Source organism: Lactuca virosa, chromosome 5 (assembly GCF_052849685.1).
Source record: "Lactuca virosa cultivar CGN04683 chromosome 5, Lactuca_virosa_CGN04683_v6, whole genome shotgun sequence".
Taxonomy (NCBI): Eukaryota; Viridiplantae; Streptophyta; class Magnoliopsida; order Asterales; family Asteraceae; genus Lactuca; species Lactuca virosa.
This window is the reverse complement of record NC_136430.1, coordinates 118,239,276-118,247,042: the sequence shown is the minus strand read 5'-3', so window position 1 is coordinate 118,247,042 and position 7,767 is coordinate 118,239,276.

Genomic DNA, 7,767 nt, shown 5'->3' with positions numbered 1-7,767 from the left:
CTTTCCCAAATGAAGAAAACGAAGCATGTCGAAGCGCTGAACGTGAACAGTAACCTCTGAATGGTTAATACTGTCAGCCTCTGAATGAACCAGTTTAGCCTCTGAATCGACACTTTCGCACAACACTTCATTGTTATTCTTTCGAATTTAGTCCTGGAACAGCATTTGCTTCAATCATCCCCAATCCTGTCAAAATTCGAACAAACGATTTTTCGTCCAAAGATTTTGTAAAAATATCAGCAAGCTGATCAGTTGTTTTTACAAAATGAACTTCAATGCTGCCATCTTCCACATGATCTTTAATAAAATGATAACGAAGTGCAATATGTTTGGTTTTCGAATGTTGTATTGGATTATGACAAATGCGTATAGCACTTTGTGAATCACAATACAGTGGAATTTTTTTCATATTAATGGCATAATCACGCAATTGACTCTGGATCCAAATGATTTGCGAAGTGCAAGCAGCAGCTGCAACATATTCAGCTTCAGCAGTAGAAATCGAAACACACGTTTTCTTTTTCGATTGCCAGCTGACTAACTTTCCATCCAAGAATTGACATCCACCAGTTGTACTCTTTCGATCCAGTGTACATCCTCCCAGATCTTCATCTGAGAATGCCTGAATAAAAAATCTTGATTTTGCAGGATACCATAATCCTAACGAAGTTGTTCCCTTCAGATAACGAAAAATGTTTTTCACTGCAGTCATGTGTGGTTCTCTTGGATTTGCTTGATACCTAGCACAATTACATACAAAAAACATGATATCAGGTCTACTTGCAGTAAGATAAAGCAATGAACCTATCATGCTCCTGTATCAGGATTTGCTCGTTCCAACCGCCATTGGTACTCTTAACTTCGTGTTGTTTGTCATTCCAAACTTTTCGAGCAAATTCTTTGTATATTTTTCCTCATTGATGAAAATTCCTTCTCTGCTTTGATGAATGTTTAAACCCAGAAAATTATTGATTTTACCCATCATGCTCATTTCGAATTGGTTTTTCATCAAATTTTCGAATTCACTAGACAAAGCAGGGTCAGTCAAGCCAAAAGTAATATCGTCGACATAAATTTGAACAAGCATTACATGATTCCCAACTCTCTTTCGAAATAATGTGGGGTCAATTGATCCTTGTTTAAATTTCGATTGTTTTAAGAAACTGCTTTATCTAAAATATACACATGATTAGGATATTATTTATTCATGAAACCTGGGGGTGCCTTCAATTTCCCTTTTGTCATTGGTGCATCATCATCACTGTCATCATGAACTGTGAACACCAGAAACTATATCAGGATTATCAGTCCTTTAAGGAGAGACAGGGATGGATCTAGAACCAACAGTAACACCAAAAGTGCCTGCCCCCGTATCAGATACGTTGACATTCGAAGTTGGTGGACTGAAGAAAGTGGATTGTGGTGATGTGGTCAAGCAATGAATACTCTCATGCGTCTGTCAAGCAATGAATACTCTCATGCGTCAGGATCATCATTCCTTGAAGGACAGATGCATCAAGACTTTAGTTTTCCTCTTTCCTCCGTTTTTGGGCTTTTGACCCTCTTCAAATGCCTTTCGTAAGTCCTCAAGAATAGGACGAACACCAGAGGTTGGCTTCTTTTGGTATTCAACAATGACAACATTATCAGCTGGAACATTTAGAAGCATGGATTCGGGAATCGAACCAATGAAGCTGAATTTAGTGTGATTAGAAACCATGAAGTTGTGAGTGTGCATAATAGGGATTGCATCAAGAATAGAATCTTCTTGTACTGGGATATGAAGACGAGCAATAGCCCTCTTTACGATAACTGACCAAAATCTTGCATAAGTGATCTCCGAATGTCGTGTCAAGGAATGAGTACTTTGAACAAGTTGTGCCCAAAGAATAAAGCCATAATAGAGGTTAATGCCCTTGTAAAGACCATACATTAGTGTGCATAAGAGCTTGCTTGCACTTTCGGACCCGGTGATTCGTTCAGAAAAGCTTTTGAAAAAGAGCGTGAACAGTCCATTCCACATCGGTCGAAGATTTGGCTTCCTGAAATTGGACAACCGAGTCAAATTCTCAAGATATCCCATCTGATGTAACATTTCAAGTATTGCAGATGAGGGTATTGACTCTCGGTGAACAAGATCATCAGCCGCCGGAAACCCTAGCAGTCGACAAAATCGAGGTTTAGTGATAGAAGTTTTGTGAGAGTCGATCACAAACGTAATCAGTGCTTCACTTTGATTGTATTTTGCTGAGGAGAAAGCTTTTGACAGATGAACAAGGGGTACGTTTCCTTCCATTGTTAGTGCTTGAGCCAAGGGCAAGTAACAAAGACACTCGATCAATGGTTTTAGGTAATCAACATGCTTCGAGGAATCAAGATCCAGACTCGGATTCTGGTTAGGCTTGATGTTGAGCATCACAGTGGAATCAGTTTGATCAACAATTAATGGTGTTTCAGATGAAGAAACCATGGAACCAGTATGAACAGTATAGAGAGAAAAAGGTATTATCGTCGGAGATTCGAAAACTTTGAAAACGGTGAGAGAAAGGCAAATGTCAATTTTCCTTATATACGGTATACTTGGAGAGAGAAAATCATGATTGACGTTTCCGTATCCCTGTAAAGGTGCCTGAAAAAGCGTGACAACTGCTATATGGTAGGCGACGTTTGAACTGACACGTGTGATATCAGGCGGCGTTTTGAAAAGACGCGCCGTTTTCAAAATCTTATCCCTTTAAATCCACAGGTTCAGTTCTGCATGATCCGAATCAAACCACTGAATGCGATAAACTGTTCTCGGAATAAAAAGTAACCTTTCGGAATTAAGAACCAGACTTTTGAAAAATCAATAATATATATGTGGGAATCTGTGATGCAAAAATTGACATAAAAGTAGATGGATCCCGGGCAACGATCTCTTCCTTCGGAGTCAAGAGAGACTCGGAAGTGTGTGTGTGGTTTCCCGTTGAATAACGATCATCTATTTGTAGGGAAACAGTGAAAGGCTTCTTCTCATTTAGGCTTGAGGGTGGTTTAAGCTTCATCCAAATTCTGAATCTCAACATGAGTTTGAAAGTTCAGAAGAAGTACTTGTCTGACCAGTGTAGCCATAAAAACAAGTATGCGTTGGAATTATTTAAGTGCCTAGGTAGAGTAGAAATCTGAAGAAAAATAAAAACTGGATCTTTTGGGAAGAAATGTCTTAGGTTGATAGCATTTCATTAAGATCTCACAAAAATGAAAATAATGAGATTTCAAGGTACAAACCACGAGGTTTAATCTGCATCAAGTCCATGGTGAAAAGTCTAGAACATAGTAATTGGTCACCCTTAATACAAAAATAGGATTCAGATTTTTGGTTTCACTTAATTCGTGGTGATAACAAATTTAAGATCATAAACACAAATGTTATGCAACCATAAATCTCAGTGGTTATAACTAAGAGTTTCAAGGGTTACAAATGTGAAAGTGAGTTGATGGAGAAATTTTGAGGTGGTTCCGAAGATTAAATGTACCTCTGCTACATTACGAATGACTAAGTAGTCAACTCTTAACTCAGTATGAGAAGAGTAAGGTAGCTCAATGACTTATGTGAATTTTAACCGGATTGGGGAAGAAACTTTGGAGTAAAAGTTTCATTAAGACTTCAACATAAAGTCTCAGAGGCTTTGGTCAACATGCAGCAACATGCTTCTAGGGACTCTTAGCTAGTACATAGAATTGGAGTTATATACACGAGCCATTGTTCGGAATTGAGATGACCAAATAGTACCTGAGATTGTTAGGGTGCAAAGTCACTCTTGGATGTAGTGTTTTAGGCGTTCCCCTTTGTATGTGTAAATGGGTTGAGTCTTTCCTATAAATAGGAAGTGAGTGACTCCCATTAGGTAAGGAACCATTTGGAGTGTTAGACTAGAGAGAGAAATTGTGTACAAACCCATTTGTATATCCTTTCTAGATCTAATATGAGCTTACATAGATTTATTTACTCCTTGTGTTCTTGATTTTACATGATGATTCACTAGATCTTTTCTATTCCGCACATGCCATCATAATCAACACAACTACAATTGGTATCAGAGCGGGTGTTCTTGATTTCATCAAGAATTGATCCATGGTGGCAATCTTGATTTGGTGATTCATTTTTTGATCTTGGATCTTCGTGGTTTAGGGAGTTTTTGGATTCTAGAAATCGAATTCATCTTTGATTCTTTTCATAATTCGATTTTCTTTACTAGAATTCAAGTGATTTTACTTTCTCTCTCTAGAAAACCCATTCAAAATCACTTTCTCTCTCTAGAAATCTTCAAGTTTTTGTGATCATGGCGGATTTGCCATATGATTCTTGGATTGTGATCGTTGAAGATATTAAATACAAAGTCAATGAAGATCAATTTTATGGGTTGGTGTTAAGCAAATTGATTTCATGGGGAAATATGGTTTCTTATGGAGGTTTGAAGGATGATCATGGAAGCTTGGTATTTCAACCAATTTGTAAGATTGCATGGTTGAATAAAATTGCCTTGTCCATAATAGTTCGTAGTAGAAATCAAAAGGAAGGAGAAGAAAGAGATTTGTTCAATAAGAAATACATTTCTCTAATTGAAAACCCGAATGATCTTCGTGCACTTAAGTTTGTTGAAGTTGTTGACAATGGAGTTCAATGTGATTTTCTTGATGTTCTTGAAGTTCATGATAAGAAGATTCAAGTTGATTCTCAAGATGAAAAGGTTTTTTGCTCGATTGGAGTTCAAACTGATGATATTTTGTGTTCTTGTGATTCGTTTGAAGGAATGATTCCTTATCGGAAGCCGGTGATCCAAGAAATTCACAAGTATCAAACTCCAAAAGATTTGATTCAAACTCATAAAGTTGAAGTTCTGGAAAGTGGGATTGTTCATGAAATCAAGTCTTCAAGATGCAAAAAGATGAGAAAGAAAAAGAAGAAGAAGATTAATCCGAAAAACAAGCGGGTTTACTCACAAAAATTGTCAAATATTGTGAAGCCGAAATCCGTGAAGCAAATTTGGGTTCCAAAGCAACAATCTCCAAAGGTTGTATTGAATTTGAAGTCAAAACCCAAATGTGTTGGTGGTTCTTTTGAAGATGTTCTTGGATCGTTGAAGAACACGAAGAACACGAAGAACGAGTTGTACATTTCGCATAATGGGTGGTACAATGTTCAAATTGGAGATTTTCTCATTCCAACAAAAGACCCAAGATCTTCCAAATTTGATTCGTTCGTTGCAAATGGATCTCGATTCGTCAAAAAGGTATCACAAATTCTCAAATGGATTCCAAAACGTCCATGATTTTGATTCATGTTTTTCGTTTTTTTTTTATTTTTGATCGATTTGCCTCATTGGATCAAATCCGTTTCAATCCCATTGTAGATCCAATTTATTTTCTTTCATAGATCAAACCCAAATAAATAGCAAAATCATCTTCCAAATTTTCGAGTTCATCACTGTTCATCCAATTTTTTGACTGAGTCCATATATTCAAAATTTACTGTTCATTTGAGTGTTTCTGTCCATTATTCTTTGAGCCCAAATATCGATCATACTATTCATCAATCATTTGAGCCAAACTTGTTAATCATGTTAACTGTTCATCTTTGAATTCGAAGCCTTATATCCCAAGAGTCTGTTATTCATTCGTAGAGTCAAAATCAAAAACATAGTCAAAGTAGACTTTGTTCTTTCATGTTCTTCTGTAGTCGATGTCGATCGTTTATCAAATCTCAATTCACTCATGTCGAATATTAGTATTCCTTGATTGAAGTTCGAACTGATGAGTAGAAATTGTATGAAAACGTAATTTGAAAATGGAGTCGAATGTAATCGAATGTGTTGATTGTTCAATCGATTCAAAGTTTGATTTGGGGTTAATAGTCGAAGAAACTTTGACTGGTGTTCGATTTCAGTTCTTTGAAAGTCAAAATTGAATCAAAGGATTGTGAATCGGAGGGTCGATTTTGTTGATAAGTTTTGATGTCGATTCTGGTTGAAGGTCGTAAGCATCGCAATCTGATTTAGAAATGGTTCAATTGGAATCGAATTGGGTTTAGCAGTTGAAGGCTTCGCTTTGCATGTTAGATATGTATTTAGATTTGTATCAAGAATGGCTGTTTGATTCGATTGAAATTGGTGTTTGGAAGTTGTTTTGGAGTCGATTGCAACTAAAATCAGTTTTGTGAAGTTGATTTTGATCGAAAATCATTGGTTTGGGGTCGAGTTTTGCATCGACTGTATTTGTAGGAATTGGAATGGGTCTGTTAATTGATGTATATCGATGTTGTTGGATTTTGTTGGGAAGAAGAACTTGATTAGAATGAAGAACAGTTTAATGCCAAAAGTCAAAATTGTTTTGAGAATAGTCAAAATCGATTCAAATACATCGATTGAGAAGTTTGGAGAATTGAATATGAGTTTAGATTTTGAAGACCTGGTTAACGAAGCGAATTGGGAAGAAGAAAACAAATATTTTCGAATTGGGTCCCTAATCTTTTCACGACTTGGCAGAATTAGTCCAGTTTCAAATATTGAAAAAAAAAATTGTGAAGAATGCAGAAGTTTCAAGTTCAGTCCCTGCAGTTTGTGCGGATTTACGCTTTATGCCCAGTTTCACAAATGGGGTAGAGTTTTGCATATTTTGTTGTTTTTGGCGCAACGGGTCCCTACAGAATTCAGAAAATGATGATTTTTACCCGGTTTTTGAAAAATCTTGCAACTTTCACCCAAAAAGTCAAAAAATTTCATAAATTGGAAATTTTTTGTGGCTTTTTCGTGATTGTTTTTCCGTGCAAGATTTTTGGTGACTCATTTTTGGTACACATCAAGGGGGAGTATCGCGAAGACTATTCCTCGGGCGCTTCTCACCCTTAGTGGGTTTTATAATAATTTTTTGATTATAAAAAGGGGGAGAATGATGGGTATTCGAAGCTTCTCGGGTTTGTCGAATATTCATTTGCGGATTTGAAGACAGGTGTTACTTCGAGGGGGACTTTGGTCTTGATCGCGCTAGCGCGTTGGAGATTGAAGCCGGACATCCAATCCTAACTTTGAGGGGGAGAATGTTAGGGTGCAAAGTCACTCTTGGATGTAGTGTTTTAGGCTTTCCCCTTTGTATATGTAAATGGGTTGAGTCTTTCCTATAAATAGGAAGTGAGTGACTCCCATTAGGTAAGGAACCATTTGGAGTGTTAGACTAGAGAGAGAAATTGTGTACAAACCCATTTGTATATCCTTTCTAGATCTAATATGAGCTTACATAGATTTATTTACTGCTTGTGTTCTTAATTTTAAATGATGATTCACTAGATCTTTTCTATTCCGCACATGCCATCATAATCAACACAACTACAGAGATAAAACGAATGTTGAAAATAACACACAAACAAAAAAAATATTTTTGGAGTTTTTAATTTTCTGAAAAGATAAAGCATAAACAAGAAAGAAAATATTTTTGTAATTTGGAATTTTTCTGAAAAAGAAATAAAAACAGAGAATAAAAATATTTTTGTGTTTTGAAGATTTTCTGAAAAAGAAATAAAAACAGAAAATAAAATAGAAGAAACTATACAAAAATTATACAAAGGATATATGAAGTTCCGAGTCCTAAATGAATAGTAGACTCCGAGGCGCTCCGAGCGCTCGGACCTGTTCGGAATGTGAACAGTGAGTTACGAGTACCTACAAGGGTTCAGACCGCTTCGGAACTTAAGAGATGCATTCCGATTATGAAGATGGTTTTGGAACAGATTCT